The sequence below is a fragment of the Nycticebus coucang genome, chromosome 3 (assembly GCF_027406575.1).
Source record: "Nycticebus coucang isolate mNycCou1 chromosome 3, mNycCou1.pri, whole genome shotgun sequence".
NCBI classification, from domain to species: Eukaryota; Metazoa; Chordata; class Mammalia; order Primates; family Lorisidae; genus Nycticebus; species Nycticebus coucang.
The window spans coordinates 140,958,952-140,982,023 of NC_069782.1; positions in this window are offsets into that span (position 1 = coordinate 140,958,952).

Sequence of the window (23,072 nt, forward strand, 5' to 3'; positions counted from 1 at the left end):
TAGAGCAGAATTAAATGAAATTGAAAACAAAAGAATAATACAACAGATCAATAAATCAAAAAGCTGGTTTTTTGAAAAGGTCAATAAAATAGATAAACCTCTGGCCAACCTAATCAGGAAAAAAAGAGTAAAATCTCTAATATCATCAATCAGAAACAACAAAGACGAAATAACCACAGACTCATCAGAAATCCAAAAAATCCTTAATGAATATTACAAGAAACTTTATTCTCAGAAATATGAAAATCTGAAGGAAATAGACCGATACTTGGAAGCGCGCCACCTTCCAAGACGTAATCAGAATCAAGTGGAAATGTTGAATAGACCCATATCAAGTTCAGAAATAGCATCAACTATACAAAACCTCCCTAAAAAGAAAAGCCTGGGACCAGATGGTTTCACGTCAGAATTCTACCAAACCTTTAAAGAGGAATTAGTACCTATATTACTCAACCTGTTCCAAAATGTAGAAAAAGAAGGAAGACTACCCAACACGTTCTATGAAGCAAACATCACCCTGATCCCCAAACCAGGAAAAGACTCAACAAGAAAAGAAAATTATAGACCAATATCACTAATGAATATAGATGCAAAAATATTCAACAAGATCCTAACAAACAGAATCCAGCAACACATCAAACAAATTATACATCATGACCAAGTTGTTTTATCCCAGGGTCTCAAGGCTGGTTCAATATACGTAAATCTATAAATGTAATTCAGCACATAAACAAATTAAAAAACAAAGACCATATGATTCTCTCAATTGATGCAGAAAAAGCTTTTGATAATATCCAGCATCCCTTCATGATCAGAACACTCAAGAAAATTGGTCTAGAAGGGACTTTTCTTAAACTGATAGAGGCTGTCTACAGCAAACCCACAGCCAATATCATATTGAATGGAGTTAAATTGGAATCATTTCCACTCAGATCAGGAACCAGACAAGGCTGCCCATTGTCTCCATTGCTTTTCAACATTGTAATGGAAGTTTTAGCCACCGCAATTAGGGAAGAAAAGGCGATCAAGGGTATCCATATAGGGTCAGAAGAGATCAAACTCTCGCTCTTCGCAGATGATATGATTGTGTATCTGGAAAACACTAGGGACTCTACTACAAAACTCCTAGAAGTGATCAAGGAATACAGCAGCATCTCAGGTTACAAAATCAACATTCAGAAATCGGTAGCCTTTATATACACCAACAACAGTCAAATTGAAAAAGCAGTTAAGGACTCTATCCCATTCACAGTAGTGCCAAAGAAGATGAAATATTTGGGAATTTACCTAACAAAAGACGTGAAAGATCTCTATAAAGAGAACTATGAAACTCTAAGAAAAGAAATAGCTGAAAATGTTAACAAATGGAAAAACATACCATGCTCATGGCTGGGAAGAATCAACATTATCAAAATGTCCATACTACCCAAAGCAATATATAATTTCAATGCACTCCCTATTAAAGCTCCACTGTCATATTTTAAAGATCTTGAAAAAACATTACTTCGTTTTATATGGAATCAGAAAAAACCTCGAATAGCCAAGACATTACTCAGAAATAAAAACAAAACAGGAGGAATCACACTACCAGACCTCAGACTTTACTACAAATCGATAGTGATCAAAACAGCATGGTATTGGCACAAAAACAGAGAAGTAGATATCTGGAACAGAATAGAGAACCAAGAGATGAATCCAGCTACTTACCGCTATTTGATTTTTGACAAGCCAATTAAAAACATTCAGTGGGGAAAAGATTCCCTATTTAAGAAATGGTGCTGGGTGAACTGGCTGGCAACCTGCAGAAGACTGAAATTGGACCCACACCTTTCACCATTAACTAAGATAGACTCTCATTGGATTAAAGATTTAAACTTAAAACATGAAACTATAAAAATACTAGAGGAGAATGCAGGGAAAACCCTTGAAGAAATTGGTCTGGGTGAGTATTTCATGAGGAGAACCCCCCGGGCAATTGAAGCAGCTTCAAAAATACACTACTGGGACTTGATCAAACTAAAAAGCTTCTGCACAGCTAAGAACACAGTAAGCAGAGCAAGCAGACAGCCCTCAGAATGGGAGAAGATATTCGCAGGGTATATCTCTGACAAAGGTTTAATAACCAGAATCCACAGAGAACTCAAACGCATCAGCAAGAAAAAAACAAGGGATCCCATTGCAGGCTGGGCAAGGGACTTGAAGAGAAACTTCTCTGAAGAAGACAGGCGCAAGGCCTTCAGACATATCAAAAAATGCTCATCATCTTTAATCATCAGAGAAATGCAAATCAAAACTACTTCGAGATATAATCTAACTCCAATGAGACTAGCCTATATCACAAAATCTCAAGACCAGAGATGTTGGCGTGGATGCGGAGAAAAGGGAACACTTCTGCACTGCTGGTGGGAATGCAAATTAATACATTCCTTTTGGAAAGATATATGGAGAACACTCAGAGATCTAAAAATAGATCTGCCATTCAATCCTGTAATTCCTCTGCTGGGCATATACCCAGAAGACCAAAAATCACAACATAACAAAGATATTTGTACCAGAATGTTTATTGCAGCCCAATTCATAATAGCTAAGTCATGGAAAAAGCCCAAGTGCCCATCGTTCCACGAATGGATTAATAAATTGTGGTATATGTATACCATGGAATACTATGCAGCCTTATTAAAAGATGGAGACTTTACCTCTTTCATGTTTACATGGATGGAGCTGGAACATATTCTTCTTAGTAAAGTATCCCAAGAATGGAAGAAAAAGTACCCAATGTACACAGCCCTACTATGAAACTAATTTGGGACTCTTACATGAAAGCTATAACCCAGCTACAACTTAACAATAGGGGGAAGTGGGAAGGGGGGGTGGGTAGAGGGAGGGGGATTGGTGGGATCACACCTGTGGTGCATCTTATAGGGGTATTTGCGAAAGTTGGTAAATGTAGAATGTAAATGTTCTGGCACAGTAACTGAGATAACGCCAGAAAGGCTATGTTAACCACTGTGATAAAAATGTGTCAAATGGTTTATGAAGCGAGTGTATGATGCCCCATGATCATATCAATGTATACAGTTATGATTTAATAAAAAAAAAAAATTCTGGAGGTGGGGACCAGCAATCTGGGATTTAACAACATCTCCAGGGGAGTCCAATGCACACTGAAGTTTGAGAACCACTAGGCTGAGCAGTTCTTGATATCACAGAATACTGTTCAGTGTCTGAAAGAGCTTCCTCCAGTAAAAGTGAGAAGACCAAACATAAGTCTGGCTTTACTATCCTGTCAAAGACAAAAGGGAATGCAGGCATCGCTGGATGGTCTGATCTATAAATTGGGAAAGACAGGGTATGAGAACACTGAGAAATAGTGGCAGATACAACAGAGAAAAAGTCAAGCACCTATCCCAGCCCAGAGAACTAGAGAAAAAGACCTACACATGTTTTTAGTGAGTGTGCCTCCTTCGTGAGTTTACTCTATCAAAGGTTATTGCAAAGGCACAGAAAGTTGGAAGAACAAGTTTGTTTTAGCTTGATCGCACAATGATAGCGAGGAAAAATGGGAAAATAAGCCATGAACACAGATTGGAGCAAGGTCATAAAGGATGAGTGTTCCTTATGTATTGGGACTTTGATCCTACCGACAACAGAAAGCCATAAAAGTTGTTTTTGTGGTTTGAGCTGTGTGGTGATGGAGGGAGACCAGGATCTCCGAAAATCCTTCTGCTGGCACATGCAGGGCAGAGTTGACAACATTCAGGAGGGAGACTGAGGCTTGACAACAAAAGAAGCTATTGCCCCAAGTAAGAACCCCAATCAAGGACCCCAAAGAGGGGGCAGGGATGAAGAGTCACATGGTAGGGAACTTTTAGGAAGAACTTTTAGGACATGGTACCAGGGTGGATGTGGCAAGTATAGGGAAGAGTTGTGGAAGATGACTCCAATTCCTAGTGTCTGTATGGATGGGAAATGGCACCATGGTTATACTAACAAGAAGAGGGTTCAGAGGAGAAAAAAAAATTTTTGAATAGATAATATTTATAGAGTTTGTGTGAAATTCATATAGAAGTATCTAAAGCCATTTAATTTCTATAGGCCTAAGGCTGCAGTTCACACAACAAACTCTCACTGTGGTCTAATCTCCATACTTATGTCACTCCCATGAGTTACACAGGCATCTACCAACCCATAATCTGAAACAGGGAAATTTAATGAACAGTGGAGTTGTGTCTCAAGCCAGGTGTGTCTATCCAATCCCATGACTTCAAATCAAGCCATAATGGAAAACATTTTACAGTTTTCAGTTACTTGGGAAATTATTTTCTAGTTGTTATTCCTAGCCAACTTTTCAGATACAGGATGGCTTGATCTGGAAATAAAGCCAATTTATAACAAGTCCATCACACTCTCTAGCATCTCAGCATTTTAAAGGATGAGGATTAGAAGACACATCCAATTACCTGACAACATGTGATGTGACTGTCATGAAGATTAACCAAGAACTTCTTTGCAAGTTTAATCAATAATAGCAAATTTGTAGGGAGGTAAAAGTCCTGATAATAATGCTGTTTCCTCAATCTCACCATACACAATTGAGTCCTACTGGTCTCCTCAAATCACTCAAAAAAATTATTCATACCTGATATTCTTAATTTTTTTTCTGTGTTTATGTTTTAAGGAAGCTGAGGGAAATGAGTTCAATTTGAGAAATGTGCTAGAGACTATTGCTAATCAGATGTGATTCATTCCTAGGGCACACTAGGAGACTTCTGATCCCCGAGTTTCTTCCTCCTTGTTGAACCTATAAAGTGAGTCAGTGAAACATGAGGCACACCTTAGCAGGGGCCCTCTCAAGGCAGTTATTTGTTATATTTTATGTTTGTACTTTGACTCACTTGGAAAGAGAATATTTTCTAAACTCACCTGGTCATCCAGTGGACAATATCTGGTATTTGAGGAGTAATTAGTGATGAGAACGTAAGCAAGAGTGATATCATCTGCTGATAAATCTTTTTCATTTAAACAGCCTCAGAGCCATTGATGTAATTGGATCAAAGTCTTTTGATGTTAACATCTCAATGAATGAAAAGCTCACAGTCCAGTCCTTTTATTCAAACCCTGTTCTGGGACAAAAAGATTGAAGCTGAGAAGGGCAAGAGAAGCAAATGTATGAGGTGTCTGTGTTCCTAGGGGCTGTATAAGGCTGTGTTCTTATATAACAAGGTAGAAAGTGTGAGATAATAGTTGCCACTATCTAAAAATATTTTACTGAAATGTCTGGAAGATGGCCAACTGGAGCCAGCTTTCCACAGAGGATCCCATCCAGAAGGAGAGTTAAAGGACAGAAGTTTAGCAAGTAAGCTGATAGTTTGGAGCTGAGCCAAGAGAGAAGGTTGAAGAATGCACATCAACCCTGCTGAGGCGAGCTGCAACCCCAAGGAAATAAACAATAGGTACAAAGTCCATTATCAAGCAGACAGGAGTCCCCTCCTACATGAGAATGGCTCGCAGTATACTTTATACAATCAAGCAAGCAGAGTTCAGATCTCCTCCTATTTTATCCCACAGGAGAGACCTTCTAAAAACCGGAACTCCTTCCCTACAGAGAACTTACTAGGGTGCCAAGGCACTCTCCTGCCAAGCATAAAACTGTATAAAACTGTATATATTCTCTACCTACAATTCTGAACTCCCAGCACTCCCACCATGAGGTCTGGAAGCCTGTCCCCCATGGAGTCCAGATTCTTGGGCATTTTCTCAAGAGGTGTGAACAAGGTGTGGGCTGTTGCTGGTCTGTGCTGATTCTGAGGCATGGGAGTAAGGAAAATACAGTGAACTGAGGGAAACATATGGGAGAGGGAGAGGCGGTGCCTCACAGAACAGAGCAGCAGCAGCAGCGGCGGGAAAAATAGGGCTCACAACCCTGGGGATATTTTAGAGAGACAATCCCTACCTCTCTGGGCAACCAGAGGAAGCCAGGCATTTTCTGCAGTGGCAGCCACTCGCAGAACAGGTCTGGATAGAAACACAGGCCCCAGGAGTAGAGGGTATGCCTGAGGCCATACCTGCCTGGGTGGGGTGCAGTGGGATGGAGTCTAGAATACACGCATAGAGATGGCATACTCCCAGGGCGGGGCTGAGCCAGAAGGACTGCTTTAGTGACCTTAAGAAGCACCTGGCCCTCAGGGGATCATAGCTAAGACAAAAGAAGGCAGGGAGAGGCAGAAACTGAGAGCTGAGTATGAGCTCTAACTGCGCCTGCCCCAACACAGAGTGCAATGGAGACAGACACACCAGCTCCAGGCAGCAGCACAGACCAGGGATGAGTTGCAGTTTCTGTGAACTCAAACAGTGCCTGGTCCATAGGGGAATATAGCTGGGACAGAAACAAATTCTGCAAAATTGTTCTGTTCTGTCAGCAACATCAATCAGGGGTGGGGCTGGAACTGAGTGAACTGCCCCAGCTTCCATTAAGCACCCAAGGTTGTCAGGCCTCAGGTACCCCTGCCAGATAGTGGCAGAGAGTGGTGGCCTGGACAAGGAGACATAGATCTCCCTGTGACTCAGGCAGGCACAAACCCCTGGAGCACCTGCTCACTGGAGGGACTGGGTCACAGCCCTGCAGGGTTACCAGTGACTGGGTGTAACAGAGGTGTAAGGTGGGGAAGGAAGCATCAACCTTCCCAGATTAATCATTTGCTGGGTAGGTTTTTCTGACCTCACGGAGCACTGGAGCAAGTCATACTTGAGCTGCCAGCAGACCCCTGCTATCTAGTTGCCGGACACCTTTTGCACTCTCCCACCTGAGACTAGTGCTGACTGGAACAATTGATTTGGACCTCCTGAACTGGGCCAAACACCCAAGGACTATCCAAAGTGGTACACTGGGTGTGTGGTTGTGGGAAGATTTGATTTTCCTTTTCCAGTTGTTGCCCATGGGGGGGCGGGGTGACATAATTGCTGGTATTTCTCCACAGCTGACTTCAACCTAGAGTAACTGATTCACTAGGGTAGGACAGAGACCAGCTGAAAACAAGACAGAGCCACTTAGCCCCACCACATCAAGCAGGTCTCCAGTTTCTCAGGCCATAGCACTGTAAAGGTCCTTTGCAAAGCTCTAGGGGAAAAGGTACAGATACCAGTCCCAGCTTTTAGGCAAAGGGCTGGTTAATCACTACTCCAGGAGCACCCAAACCAACTTCACCTTATCTGCTCAGTTAGCCAAACTGTGCAAAATAATCATGGGGTGGAATCAGAGGAAAAACTCCGGCAACATGAATAATCAGAGTAGATCAACTCCCCCAGGGAACAACATGGAGGACACACCAGAAGATCTCATTCATAAACAAATGGCTGAGATGTCAGAAATCAAATTCAGAATTTGGATTGCAAATAAGATTAATAGAATGGAGGTAAAATTGGAATTAGAAATTCAAGGAGCATTTCAAAAGTTGTATCAAGAATTAAATGAATTCAAAGGCAAAATCACCAAAGATTTTGATACATTGAGACAAGAACTTGCAGGCCTCAAAGATATGAGAAATACTGTAGAATTCCTCAGTAACAGAATGGAGCAAGCAGAAGAAAGGATTTCTGACATTGAAGACAAAGCTTTTGAATGCTCCCAAATGCTCAAAGAGGAAGAGAAGTGGAGAGCAAAAATGGATCATTCTCTCAGAGAGCTCTGGGATAATTCAAAGAAAACTAATATTTGCCTTATAGGAATTCCTGAAGGTGACAAGGAGGCTTTGAAAGGCCCAGATGCTCTACTTCATGAGATAATGAAGAACCTTCCAGACATGCCAAAAGATTCTGAAATTCAGATAGCAGACAGTTTCAGAACCCCAGCATGACTCAACCCAAATAAGACATCTCTGAGGCACATTATAATTAACTTCACCAAAGTTAAAATGAAGGAGAAAATTCTGAAAGCAGCTGGATGTAAGAAAACCATAACCTACAAGGGGAAGAATATTAGAATGACTGCAGATTTCTCCACTGAAACCGTTAAACCTAGAAGAGGGTGGTCATCGACTTTTAATCTCCTATAACAAAATAACTTTCAAACCAGGATCCTGTATCCAGCTAAACTCAGTTTCATTTATGATGAAGAAATTAAATACTTTAATGACATTCACATGTTGAAGAAATTTGCCATAACTAAACCAGCTCTCCAGGATATTCTCAGACCTATCCTCCATAATGACCAATCCAGTTCTCCACAACAAAAGTAAACTCACTCAGAAACTTCTGATCAAATTCCAACTTCCACAGTTGCAAAAGGATTAAAAATGTCCACTGGACTTGCGAAAAACTCGATACCCAAAATACTACCAGGCTTATCAATATTCCCCATTAATGTGAATGGCTTAAATTGTCCTATAAAAAGGCACAGTTGGCTCACTGGATACAAAAATTCAGGCCATCTATCTGCTGCATACAAGAATCTCATCTTACTTTACTGGAGACTTTACCTCTTTCATGTTTACATGGATGGAACTGAAACATTCTTTTTAGCAAAGTATCTCAAGAATGGAAGAAAAAGTATCCAATAGCCCTACTATGAAGCTAATTTATAGCTTTCATATGAAGGCTATAACCCAACTATAGTACAAGAATATGGGGAAAAGGCCAAGGGAGGGGAAAGGAGGGGGGAGGTTGGGGTGAGGGAGGGTGACGGGTGGGGCCACACCTATGGTGCATCTTAGAATGGATACAGGCAAAACTTACTAAATGCAGAATAAAATGTCTATATACAATAACTAAGAAAATGCCATGAAGGCTATGTTGAACAGTTTGATGAGAATATTTCAGATTGCATATGAAAGCAGCACATTGTACCCCTTGATTGCACTAATGTACACAGTTATGATTTAACAATAAAAAAAATGGGGAAAAAAAAGAATCTCATCTTACTTTAAAAGATAAATATAGACTCAGGGTGAGGGGATGATCATCTATATTTCAGGCAAATGGAAATAAAAAAAAGCAGATGTTGCAATTTTATTCACATATACAATGGGCTTTAAACCAATAAAAGTAAAGAAAAATAAGAATGGTGACTTCTTATTTGTTAAGGGTAACACTCAACATGATGAGATTTCAATTATTAACATTTATGCACCCAACCAGAACACACCTAAATTTATAAGAGAGACTCTAACAGACATGAGCAACTTGATTTCCTACCGCACAATAATAATTGGAGTTTGTAATACTCCTTTGGATACATCTCCCAATAAGAAACTAAGCAAATAAATTTTAGACTTAAAGTTAACAATTCAACAATTGGATTTAACAGACATCTACAGAACATTTCATCAGAACGAAACCAAATCCACATCCTTCTCATAAGCCCATGGAACATACTCCAAAATTGATCACATCTTAGGTCACAAGTCTAACCTCAGAAAATTTAAAAGAATAGAAATTATTCCTTGCATCTTCTCGGACCATCATGGAATAAAAGTTGAATTCACTAACAGAAGAAATCTGCATACTCATACAAAAACATGGTAACTAAATAACCTTATGCTGAATGATAGCTGGGTCATAGACAAGATTAAGAAGTAAATTACGAAATTTTTGGAACAAAATGATAATGGGGATACGAATTATCAGAACCTGTGGGATACTACAAAGGCAATCTTAAGAGGGAAATTTATAGCACTACAAGCCTTCCTCAAGAGAACAGAAAGAGAGGAAGTTAACAACTTAATGGGACATCTCAAGCAACTGAGAAAGGAAAAAATTCCAATCCCAAACCCAGCAGAAGAAAAGAAATAACCAAAATTAGAGCAGAATTAAATGAAATTGAAAACAAAAGGATTATACAACAGATCAATAAATCAAAAAGTTGATTTTTTGAAAAGGTCAGTAAAATAGATAAACCTTTGGCTAACCTAACCAGAAAAAAAAAAAAAAGAGTAAAATCTCTAATTTCATCAATCAGAAATGGTAAAGATGAAATAACAACAGATTCCTCAGAAATTCAAAAAATCCTTAATGAATATTACAAGAAACTTTATTCTCAGAAATACAAAAATCTGAAGGAAATTGACCAATACTTGGAAGCACACCACCTTCCTACACTTAGCCAGAATGAAGTGGAAATGTTGAACAGGCCTATATCAAGTTCTGAAATAGCATCCACTATACAAAATCTCCCTAAAAAGAAAAGCTCGGGACGAGATGGCTTTACGCCAGAATTCTACCAAACCCTTAAAGAGTAACTAGTACCTATATTACTTAACCTTTTCCAAAATATAGAAAAATAAGGAATACTACCCAACATATTCTATGAAGCAAACATCACCTTGATCCCCAAACCAGGAAAAGACCCAACAAGAAAAGAAAATTATAGACCAATTATCTCTAATGAATATTCATGCAAAAATATTCAACAAGATCCTATCAAACAGAATCCAGAAACACATCAAACAAATTATACACTGTGACCAAGTGGGTTTTATCCCAGGGTCTCAAGGCTGGTTCAATACACGTAAATCCATAAATATAAGTCATTATATAAACAAATTAAAAAACAAAGACCATATGATTCTCTCAATTGATGCCGAGAAGGCTTTTGATAATATCCAGCATCCTTTTGTGATCAGAACACTGATCAAGAAATGTGTATAGAAAGGACATTTCTTGAACTGATAGAGGCCATCTACAGCAAACCCACAGCCAATATTATATTGAATGGAGTTAAAGTGAAATCATTTCTACTCAGATAAGGAACCAGGAAAGGTTGCCCATTATCTCCACTGCTTTTTAACGTTGTAATGGAAGTCTTAGCCACTCCAATTAGGGAAGAAAAGGTGACCAGGGTATCCCTATAGGGTCAGAAGAAATCAAACTTTCACTCTTCACAGATGATATGATTATATATCTGGAAAACACCAGGGATTCTACTATAAAACTCTTAGAAGTGATCAAGGAATACAGCAGCGTCTCAGGTTACACAATAAACACTCATAAATCGGTAGCCTTTATATATATACCAACAATAGTCAAGCTGAAAAAAACAGTCAAGGACTTTATGCCTTTCACAGTAGTGCCAAAGAAGATGAAATATTTAGGAGTTTACCTAATGAAGGATGTGAAAGATCTCTATAAAGAGAACTATGAAACTCTAAAAAAAGAAATAGCTAAAGATGTTAACAAATGCAAAACATACCATGCTCATGGCTGGGCAGAATCAACATTGTTAAAATGTCCATATTACCCAAAACAATATACAATTTTAATGCAATCCCTATTAAATCTCAGTATCATACTTTAAAGATCTTGAAAAAATAATACTTCATTTGGTGTTGCTAGGAAAGGCTGGAGGAGAGACTGGACATGGCTTCCAATGTCCACAGGCACAAGAACTTAAAGAGCAAGAGGAAGTGAAAGGAAAATTAGGGCAAGGAAACAGATAAAAGAAATCACTCATGAGGAAGAATCAGCAGAAAACTCCAGGCAACATGAAGAACCAGTCCAGAACAACCCCGCCAAGGGACCATGAGGTAGCTACTGCAGAGGATTCCACCTATACAGAAATGTTAGGAATGACAGAAAGGGAATTTAGAATACACATGTTGAAAACAATGAAAGAAATGATGGAAACAATGAAGGAAACTGCTAATAAAGTGGAAAATAACCAAAAGGAAATCCAAAAACAGAATCAAATCAGAGATGAACGATATGAAGAATATAAAAAGGATATAGCAGAGCTGAAGGAAATGAAACAATCAGGGAACTTAAAGATGCAATGGAAAGTATCAGCAACAGGTTAGACCATGCAGAAGAAAGAATTTCAGAGGTAGAAGACAAAGTTTTTGAGATAACTCAGATAGTAAAAGAGGCAGAAAAGAAGAGAGAGAAAGCAGAACATTCACTGTCAGAATTATGGGACTTTATGAAGCGTTCCAACATACGAGTTATAGGAATTCCAGAAGGGGAAGAAGAATGCCCCAGAGGAATGGAAGCCATACTAGAGAATATTATAAATGAAAATTTCCCAAACATCACCAAAGATTCTGACACACTGCTTTCAGAGGGATATCGGACCCCAGGTCGCCTCACCTCTAACCGAGCTTCTCCAAGACACATTGTGATGAACCTGTCCAAAGTCAAGACAAAAGAAAAGATTCTGCAAGCTGCCAGGAGTAAGCGCCAGTTGACCTACAGGGGCAAATCCATCAGAGTGACCGCAGACTTCTCTAATGAAACTTTCCAAGCAAGAAGACAATGGTCATCTACCTTTAATCTACTTAAACAGAACAATTTTCAGCCCAGAATTCTGTACCCTGCTAAGCTAAGCTTCAAAATTGACGGAGAAATCAAATCATTTACGGATATACAAACATTGAGAAAATTCGCCACAACAAGACCAGCTCTACAGGAAATACTTCAATCTGTTCTGCACACTGACCACCACAATGGATCAGCAGCAAAGTAAGAACTCGGAAATCAAAGGACAGAACCTAACCTCCACACTGATGCAAAAGATAAAACTAAGCAATGGACTCTCACCAAATGAGACGAATAGAATACTACCACAATTATCAATTATCTCCATAAATGTTAATGGCTTGAATTCCCCACTGAAGAGACATAGATTGGCTGACTGGATTAAAAAACACAAGCCATCCATTTGCTGTCTGCAAGAAACACACCTGGCTTCAAAAGACAAATTAAAGCTCCGAGTCAAGGGTTGGAAGACAATTTTTCAGGCAAATGGAATTCAGAAGAAAAGAGGAGTTGCAATCTTATTTTCAGATACATGTGGATTTAAAGCAACTAAAGTCAAAAAAGACAAAGATGGTCACTTTATATTGGTCAAGGGAAAACTACAACAAGAAGACATTTCAATTCTAAATATCTATGCACCCAATTTAAATGCTCCCAGATTCTTGAAACAGACCTTACTCAGTCTGAGCAATATGATATCTGATAATACCATCATAACAGGGGACTTTAACACACCTCTTACAGAGCTGGACAGATCCTCTAAACAGAAATTAAACAAAGATACAAGAGATTTAAATGAGACCCTAGAACAACTATGCTTGATAGACGTATATAGAACACTCCACCCCAAAGATAAAGAATATACATTCTTCTCATCACCCCATGGAACATTCTCCAAAATTGATCATATCCTGGGACACAAAACAAATATCAACAGAATCAAAAGAATTGAAATTTTACCTTGTATCTTCTCAGACCATAAGGCACTAAAGGTGGAACTCAACTGTAACAAAAATGCTCGACCCCACCCAAAGGCATGGAAATTAAACAATCTTCTGTTCAATAACAGATGGGTGCAGGAAGAAATCAAACAGGAAATCATTAACTTCCTTGAGCATAACAACAATGAAGACACAAGCTACCAAAACCTGTGGGATACTGCAAAAGCAGTTTTGAGAGGAAAATTCATCGCTTTAGATGCCTACATTCGAAAAACAGACAGAGAGCACATCAACAATCTCACAAGAGACCTTATGGAATTGGAAAAAGAAGAACAATCTAAGCCTAAACTCAGTAGAAGAAAAGAAATCTCCAAAATCAAATCAGAGATCAATGAAATTGAAAACAAAAGAATCATTCAGAAAATTAATGAAACAAGGAGTTGGTTTTTTGAAAAAATAAATAAAATAGATAAACCATTGGCCAGACTAACTAGAAATAGGAAAGTAAAATCTCTAGTAACCTCAATCAGAAACGATAAAGGGGAAATAACAACTGATCCCACAGAGATACAAGAGATCATCTCTGAATACTACCAGAAACTCTATGCCCAGAAATTTGACAATGTGAAGGAAATGGATCAATATTTGGAATCACACCCTCTCCCTAGACTTAGCCAGGAAGAAATAGACCTCCTGAACAGACCAATTTCAAGCACTGAGATCAAAGAAACAATAAAAAAGCTTCCAACTAAAAAATGCCCTGGTCCAGATGGCTTCACTCCAGAATTCTATCAAACCTTCAAGGAAGAGCTTATTCCTGTACTGCAGAAATTATTCCAAAAAACTGAGGAAGAAGGAATCTTCCCCAACACATTCTATGAAGCAAACATCACCCTGATACCAAAACCAGGAAAAGACCCAAACAAAAAGGAGAATTTCAGACCAATCTCACTCATGAATATAGATGGAAAAATTCTCAACAAAATCCTAGCCAATAGATTACAGCTTATCATCAAAAAAGTCATTCATCATGATCAAGTAGGCTTCATCCCAGGGATGCAAGGCTGGTTTAACATACGCAAGTCCATAAACGTTATCCACCATATTAACAGAGGCAAAAATAAAGATCACATGATCCTCTCAATAGATGCAGAAAAACCATTTGATAAAATCCAGCATCCTTTTCTAATTAGAACACTGAAGACTATAGGCATAGGTGGCACATTTCTAAAACTGATTGAAGCTATCTATGACAAACCCACAGCCAATATTTTACTGAATGGAGTAAAACTCAAAGCTTTTCCTCTTAGAACTGGAACCAGACAAGGTTGTCCTCTGTCACCTTTACTATTCAACGTAGTGCTGGAAGTTCTAGCCAATACAATTAGGCAAGACAAGGAAATAAAGGGAATCCAAATGGGAGCAGAGGAGGTCAAACTCTCCCTCTTTGCTGACGACATGATCTTATACTTAGAGAACCCCAAAGACTCAACCACAAGACTCCTAGAAGTCATCAAAAAATACAGTAATGTTTCAGGATATAAAATCAATGTCCACAAGTCAGTAGCCTTTGTATACACCAATAACAGTCAAGAGGAGAAGCTAATTAAGGACACAACTCCCTTCACCATAGTTTCAGAGAAAATGAAATACCTAGGAATATACCTAACGAAGGAGGTGAAGGACCTCTATAAAGAAAACTATGAACTCCTCAGAAAGGAAATAGCAGAGGATATTAACAAATGGAAGAACATACCATGCTCATGGATGGGAAGAATCAACATTGTTAAAATGTCTATACTTCCCAAAGCAATCTACCTATTCAATGCCATTCCTATCAAAGTACCTACATTGAACTTTCAAGATTTGGAAAAAATGATTCTGCGTTTTGTATGGAACCGGAAAAAACCCTGTATAGCTAAGGCAGTTCTTAGTAACAAAAATAAAGCTGGGGGCATCAGCATACCAGATTTTAGTCTGTACTACAAAGCCATAGTGTTCAAGACAGCATGGTACTGGCACAAAAACAGACATAGACACTTGGAATCGAATTGAAAACCAAGAAATGAAACTAACATCTTACAACCACTAATCTTCGATAAACCAAACAAGAACTTACCTTGGGGGAAAGACTCCCTATTCAATAAATGGTGTTGGGAGAACTGGATGTCTGCGTGTAAAAGACTGAAACTGGACCCACACCTTTCCCCACTCACAAAAATTGATTCAAGATGGATAAAAGACTTAAATTTAAGGCATGAAACAATAAAAATCCTCCAAGAAAGCATAGGAAAAACACTGGAAGATATTGGCCTGGGGGAAGACTTCATGAAGAAGACTGCCATGGCAATTGCAACAACAACAAAAATAAACAAATGGGACTTCATTAAACTGAAAAGCTTCTGTACAGCTAAGGTGACGATAACCAAAGCAAAGAGACAACCCACACAATGGGAAAGGATATTTGCATATTTTCAATCAGACAAAAGCTTGATAACCAGGATCTATAGAGAACTCAAATTAATCCACATGAAAAAAGCCAACAATCCCTTATATCAATGGGCAAGAGACATGAATAGAACTTTCTCTAAAGACGACAGACGAATGGCTAACAAACACATGAAAAAATGTTCATCATCTCTATATATTAGAGAAATGCAAATCAAAACGTCCCTGAGATATCATCTAACCCCAGAGAGAATGGCCCACATCACAAAATCTCAAAACTGCAGATGCTGGCGTGGATGTGGAGAGAAGGGAACACTTTTACACTGCTGGTGGGACTGCAAACTAGTACAACCTTTCTGGAAGGAAGTATGGAGAAACCTCAAAGCACTCAACTTAGACCTCCCATTCGATCCTGCAATCCCATTACTGGGCATCTACCCAGAAGGAAAAATATCCGTTTATCATAAGGACACTTGTACTAGACTGTTTATTGCAGCTCAATTTACAATCACCAAAATGTGGAAACAGCCTAAATGCCCATCAACCCAGGAATGGATTAACAAGCTGTGGTATATGTATACCATGGAATACTATTCAGCCATTAAAAAAAATGGAGACTTTACATCCTTTGTATTAACCTGGATGGAAGTGGAAGACATTATTCTTAGTAAAGCATCACAAGAATGGAGAAGCATGAATCCTATGTACTCAATCTTGATATGAGGACAATTAATGACAATTAAGGTATGGGGGGGAAGCAGAAAGAGGGAGGGAGGGAGGGGGGTGGGGCCTTAGTGTGTCTCACACTTTATGGGGGCAAGACATGATTGCAAGAGGGACTTTACCTAACAATTGCAATCAGTGTAACTGGCTTATTGTACCCTCAATGAATCCCCAACAATAAAAAAAAAGAAAAAAAAACAAATAATACTTCATTTTATATGAAATCAGAAATAAACTCAAATAGCCAAGACATTACTCATAAATAAAAACAAATCAGGAGGAATCATGCTACCAGACCTCAGACTATACTATAAATCAATAGTGATCAAAACATCATGGTACTGGCACAAAAACAGAGGTAGATATATGGAACAGAATAGAGAACCAAGAGATGAACCCAGCTACTTACCATTATTTCATCTTTGACAAGCCAATTAAAAACATTCAGTGGGGAAAAGATTCCCTATTTAACAAATGGTGGTGGATGAATTCTCTGGTGACCTGTAGAATACCAAAACTGGACCCACACCTTTCACCATTAACTAAGATAGAGTCTCATTGGATTAAAGATACTATAAAAATACTAGACGAAAGTGCAGGGAAAACACTTGAAGAAAGCAGCCTGAGTGACTATTTTATGAGGAGGACCCCAGACAACTGAAGCAACACCAAAAATACATTCCTGGGATCTGATCAAACTAAAAATCTTCAGCACAGCCAAGAACACATTAAGTAAAACAAGCAGACAGCCCTCAGAATGGGGGAAGATATTTGCAGATTATGTCTTTGACAAAGGTTTAATAACCATAATCCACAGAGAACTCAAACGTATTAGCAAGAAAAGAACAAGTGATCCCATCGCAGAGTGGGCAAGAGACTTGAAGAGAAACTTTTCTGAAGAAGACAGGCACACAGTTTACAGACACATGAAAAAATGCTTATCATCCTTAATCATCAGAGAAATGCAAATCAAAACCACTTTGAGATATCATCTAACTCCAGTAAGATTAGCCCATATCACAAAATCCCCAAACCATAGATGGTGTCGTGGATGTGGAGAAAAGGGAACACTTCTGCACTGCTAGTGGGAATACAAACTAATACATTCCTTTTGGAAAGATGTTTAGAGATCACTTAGGGATCTAAAAATAGACCTGCCATTCGATCCTACAATTCCTCTCCTAGGTATATATCCAGGGAACCAAAAATCACTTAACAACATAGCTATTTGCACCAGAATGTTTGTGCAGCCCAATTCATAATTGCTAAATCATGGAAGAAGCCCAAGTGCCCATCGACCCATGAATGGATTAATCAATTGTGGTATATGTATACCATGGAATATTATGCAGCCTTAAAAAATTATGGAGACTTCACCTCTTTCATGTTTACATGGACGGAGTTGGAGCATATTCTTCTTAGCAAAGTATCTCAAGAATGGAAGAAAAAGTATCTAATGTACTCAGCCCTACTATGAAACCAATTTATAGCTTTCATATGAAAGCTATAACCCAATTATAGCCCAAGAATAAGGGGAAGGGGGGAGAGGGAGAGGAAAGGGAGGGGAGGGGAGGGAGGAGGATGGGTAGAGGGAGGGTAATTCGTGGGACCAGACCTATGGTGCATTTTACAAGGGTACATGTGAAATTTACTAAGTGTAGAATATAAATGTCTTAACACAATAACTAAGAAAATGTGGTGAAGGATATGTTAATCATTTGATGAAAATATTTCAAATTGTATATAAAACCAGGACATTGTACGCCATGATTACATTAATGTACATGGCTATGATTTAATAATAAAAAAATAATTTAAAAACTGTCAGGAAAGGGATAAGTGCCCAGAATGTTGACCATGATTCCTGTACACACCGCCTTGGGCCTAGCTCAGTGCAAGCCAATAAAGGTATAGAGTGAGAGGCCCTTGGCACATGCCCTAGACCAGGTATCCTCAAACTTTTTAAACAGGGGGCCAATTCACTATCCCTCAGACCTTTGGAGGGCTGGACTATAGTTTTAAAAAAAAAAAATAACTATGAACAGATTCCAATGCACACTGCACATATCTTATCTTGAAGTAAAAAACAAAACGGGAACAAATACAATTCACACCGCTTCATGTGGCCCGCAGGCCGCAGTTTGAGGACGCCTGCCCTAGACAGCGACTGGCAGGTAGTCCTCAATTCACCAGCAACTCCACTCCTGCTCTGGCCATCCAGTGGTCACCCATTGGGCTGGGATGACAGGTGGCTGATTGATCCTTGATCCAGATGGGCTCTGACGGGTGGTTTGGCTATAATCACTGAAACAGAGGGACTCCAGGTTCCTCAGGCTGTTAAATCAGGTACTGCAAACCCAAATCTCAAAGAAACTAATCAGGGACACAAATATCTCAAGAGGGATACAGGGGGACTGTGGTGAAGTTGTGGCTGCCGCTGCTCAGTGCCAACTAAGTGCTATCAATGTCATCACGTTGCCCAACTTCCCAAAAAAAGTGAACACGTTAGTCTTCTATGAAAAATCTGGTGAGGTTTAGTACTTCACAGATACTGTGCAGGCAAAAAAAAAAAAACCCTGCTTGGACGGGCCCATAAGGCTCTTATCTTTGTTTCATTCCTCCAATAAGCTAGAAAGCCTCTTGCTGCAGAATCAGAAATACAGAGCTCCCAGTCAAAGCCTGTGGGGCAGTTGCCCTTTCTTCAGAGTTGGAGAAAAAGGAATAAAGGACATATGTTGTAGATTCCCAAAGAGAATACTAATAAGTTGCAAGACCATTCCTGGGCACTGAAGTATTTTGTTATAGTCAGTATTTTAAAATAATCAATGGCCACAGCAACAGTGAAAACCCCCCTTGTCATCAAAGGAGTGTGTGCACATGTATGTGTGCTGTCTGTTCTGTGGCGGGGTGTGCAGGTAGGTGGTGGATGGATTGGCAAGAAAAGTTCTAGAATCCTGGAGGGTGCTACAAAGAGCATTCTCCCAGATCAGCTCTTTTCCCACTTTTCAGACCCTCTTCATCAGCTCACAGCATGGCCACTGCCATTCCAAACATAAAGTAAGAATCAAGCTTATTAATATATAGCATGTTAATCAGCTTTGTATTATTTAAAGGATGATAAAAGCACTCATTCATATTGCTTAAAGAAATGGAAATTATCAGGAGTGAATTTAGTGAGTGGGATAAAGAAATATACCAGGTTGGCCTGGCAGCCAGCTCCACACCTTTCTTCCCACCGGGCAGTTGTCCCCAGGGCTTTACTGAAATCCTGCTCCAAGGCTGGAGTCTCTCCCTGTGAAGGGTTCTGTTTACTTTTTCATATAGAAAATGGCTTCAAAGGGCAGTTTTTGCTTTGGTTTTCCTTTGGACAACATAAAAGGAGAGAACAAAGGGAATTCAGAACCTCCTCTTCTTTTTGCCACAGGCCGCTCAGTCGACGTCACAGTCCAGCAGTGCAATGGAGCTCTGGTCCTCTCCTCTGCATGCCCAGTGCAGACTGCGCTAGACCTTGCAGGTGGCTCCTCATGCTGCATTTGCAACCAAGAACAGATGGAAGAAGGTTCTGTCGCAGGGCCAGGAAGGAGTGTAGTGGAGACAAGGAAATACATCTAAGGTCCCATAGCGGATTCACGGCTCCAACTTCCCTTGCATATTACTATTGAAAGCAGCAGCTCCACCGTCAGGCTTCTGGTTTCAAATTCTGCTTCTACCACTTCGTAGCTCTGAGAGCTGGAGCAAGTTGCTTAACCTCTCTGTTATCCTGTTTCCCCACTTACAAAGGTAATACTAGCTACTTTGTAGGAGTGCCATGCGGATTAAACAAGATAATGTCCACTCCTGATACAGAGTAAACACCCAATGAATCAAGTGGGCTGGTTTTGTTGCTGTTGTTACCATTATCACAGAAATCAGCACTTAACTGTATACATCCCTGATGTAATCTATGACTACTGTATGAGTAAACTGCTTTAGGGCAACAGAAATTGTACATATAAAGAGCATTGATTTAGACAGGAAGTAAAGCCCAAGAGGTGGGATTCAACCCTGTAGCTAAGCAGCTGACCAGCCAGGTGACCTGGCCAAGCCACTCCATCTTTTTGAGTCTTAGTTCTGGCATCTGTAAAATGGGGATAATATCTGCTCTTTAGCCATTATAACATTGTTGTTAAACTCCATGTTGGGATTATTTGTCCTTAAAGCATAGCACATTATATTGACTTTAGCTATTCCAAGGCTCCTTTTCCATCTGACACCCTCCTCACTTCACTTTTGGTTTCTAACACAAACTGAAGGCATAGCTGAGACTAAAGGGGAGAGGACAGGAGGGGAGGGAGGGGAGTGGAGGACAGGGAAGGGAAAGCACTGAATGATTATTTGCTCAAAAATAATGATTTTTTTAAATTTTACAAATTCCCCTGAATTTATTTTCCTTTGATTTTAAAGAATTGGTATTATTATAAATGGCAATCCTGAACATAAGTAAAACATTTGCTATATGAAAGAATTGGGGGTTAAATTGTTTTTTGCAATTAATAAAAGTAGAAGGTTGACATTTTCAAAACATATCAGCATTAAGGTTTTTGGCCTGGGAACAAGAAGGCTGAAGACAGACAGCTGGAAAAATGGTCAAATATGGCCTTCCAGAGCTCTGTCTTTTGAATAGAGTCACAAAATCCAGGTGCTAATATATAATGCTTAGCAATTCCACCAAATACCTGTATTTTAAAAGAAATCTCAAGTAGTGAGGTTTTCAGTCCCCAAGAATGAGTCGAAATTTGAAGGAAGATGAAATGAAGCTAATATGTATTAAAACTCCCTTTTCTGGGTCCTTTGCTAAGTATTTATATATTCATCCCTCATTAACTTCTCAAAAAGCCTCACAAGACAGGCAAAGCATAATAAATTTGGGTTTTAGTATAGCTCAGAAAGGCTATGTTAACAGGCCGAAGGTTGTGCAGCTGGAGACTCTGGTTCTAATTGAACGTAAAATTTATGGGGACAGTAAAACAACTTGGAAAACTGTATTTGGTATGACATCAACCAAAAGAAAAAAAATACAGAATCATAGTCGCACTGTAATTACTATGGTGTAAAAGCATTCAGCTAATTTAGAAAGAAACATGGGGAAAATTAAAACAGTTTTGCAAGAGTGGTTAAATTAGGAGTATTTTTTTTCAGCTTCTTTTATTATTATAATATTGTTTTTGCAATAAAGAGCCCCATGCTATTTTGATTGCACCACATTGCATGGTGTACCCTCACCCCGTGGAGGCCTGGGATGCCCTGGCTCAAGCCATAATTATATTAAAAATGAAACTGAATAAATGAATAATAATGATAACAATGAGAGCTGCTGTGAATTAACCATAATTGTCATGATGATTAGAGCAGCTATGAATTAAGAAGCCAATTGTAATTGTAATGGCCATTGTGATAATGAGTTAGAAAATGAGTGCATACAAATGGATCCTGAGGAAAGAAAGGGGCTGGGAATAGATGGTGGAAGACAAAGAGTCTGTGCCCAGAGATGGAAAATCACAAGAGCATCGTTCCAGCCAAGAGTGGATTCCAACAGAAGCATCAGGCAGAGAGAATTCTTCCACAGAGTGGCTTGGCCTGGACTGCAGAGGACCAGACCCAGCTGAGAAGAGCAAATGTCAAGCATCCCAGGTGCCCACTGACACCCAGGTGCTCCAAGGGTAGGTAAGGCAGAGAAGGGCTTCTCCAAGTAGCGTGAAGACCACAAAACTATCGAACCAAGTTGGTGAGACTACCCTGGCCTTTTGAGGGTATGTGTCAGCTCTGAATTCTGTGTAAAATAAACTCCAAATACAGAACAAATTCTAGATGGAGTGAGAATTCTATCTACGAATTGAGATTGACTTTGTATCTCTAGGCCTACAAGACGTGGCTGCTCAGAATGTAAATTCACCAACTAACAGTCATACAGGCCACACAAATTGTAAGGCAGTGTGTACATGCTACGTCATACCTATTAAGAATATGAACTTTGGAGACAGAGATCTGGGTCTGAGGCTGCCATTTATTAGCTGAACTTATCAGACAAGTATTTATCCTCTCTGGCCTTAGTTTTCTCACCTGTGGAACAGGAGAGTAGTATAACCCACCCTACAGAGTTGTAATGAGAATTAAATGAGATGATGTGTGCCAAGCTCTTGGCATACTGTGTAGTGTACCAAGAATGCTAAATGGTGTTATTACAATTCATGTTCTTAAAGTGAATAAGATCAAGTGATGTAGGAACTTGAAAATCAAAATTTTATTTTTAACTGGAATTGCATACCTCTTTCTGTAATCTCTTTAAACTTTCTCTCCTGAGATTTTGCGTTGGGAAAATGATTTGTCTTACTGTATTCAAGGCAGTGACTACAGGTCAACCGTAACTTGTCTGAAACAATGACAATGGAAAATGTGGTTCTATTCCCAGCATAGATGTGATATGAAGAAAGGGAAGAAAGGATGAGATTTTTAGAGTAAACAAGGAATATGGTCTTAAGGGAGGCTGAGGGAGTTCACTGTTGATGTCCTTATAGGATAGGTAACCTATTTTGTATCAGTAAAAAAAATAAATGGCACTTATTAGAGGCACAGGTGTTCAACAAATGTTTATTAGGTGTAAAATAATCATTACTAGTAAATAAACATCTAAGATCACGGCAGTAATGAGTATTTGTTGAAGGCTTGCTATGTGTTACG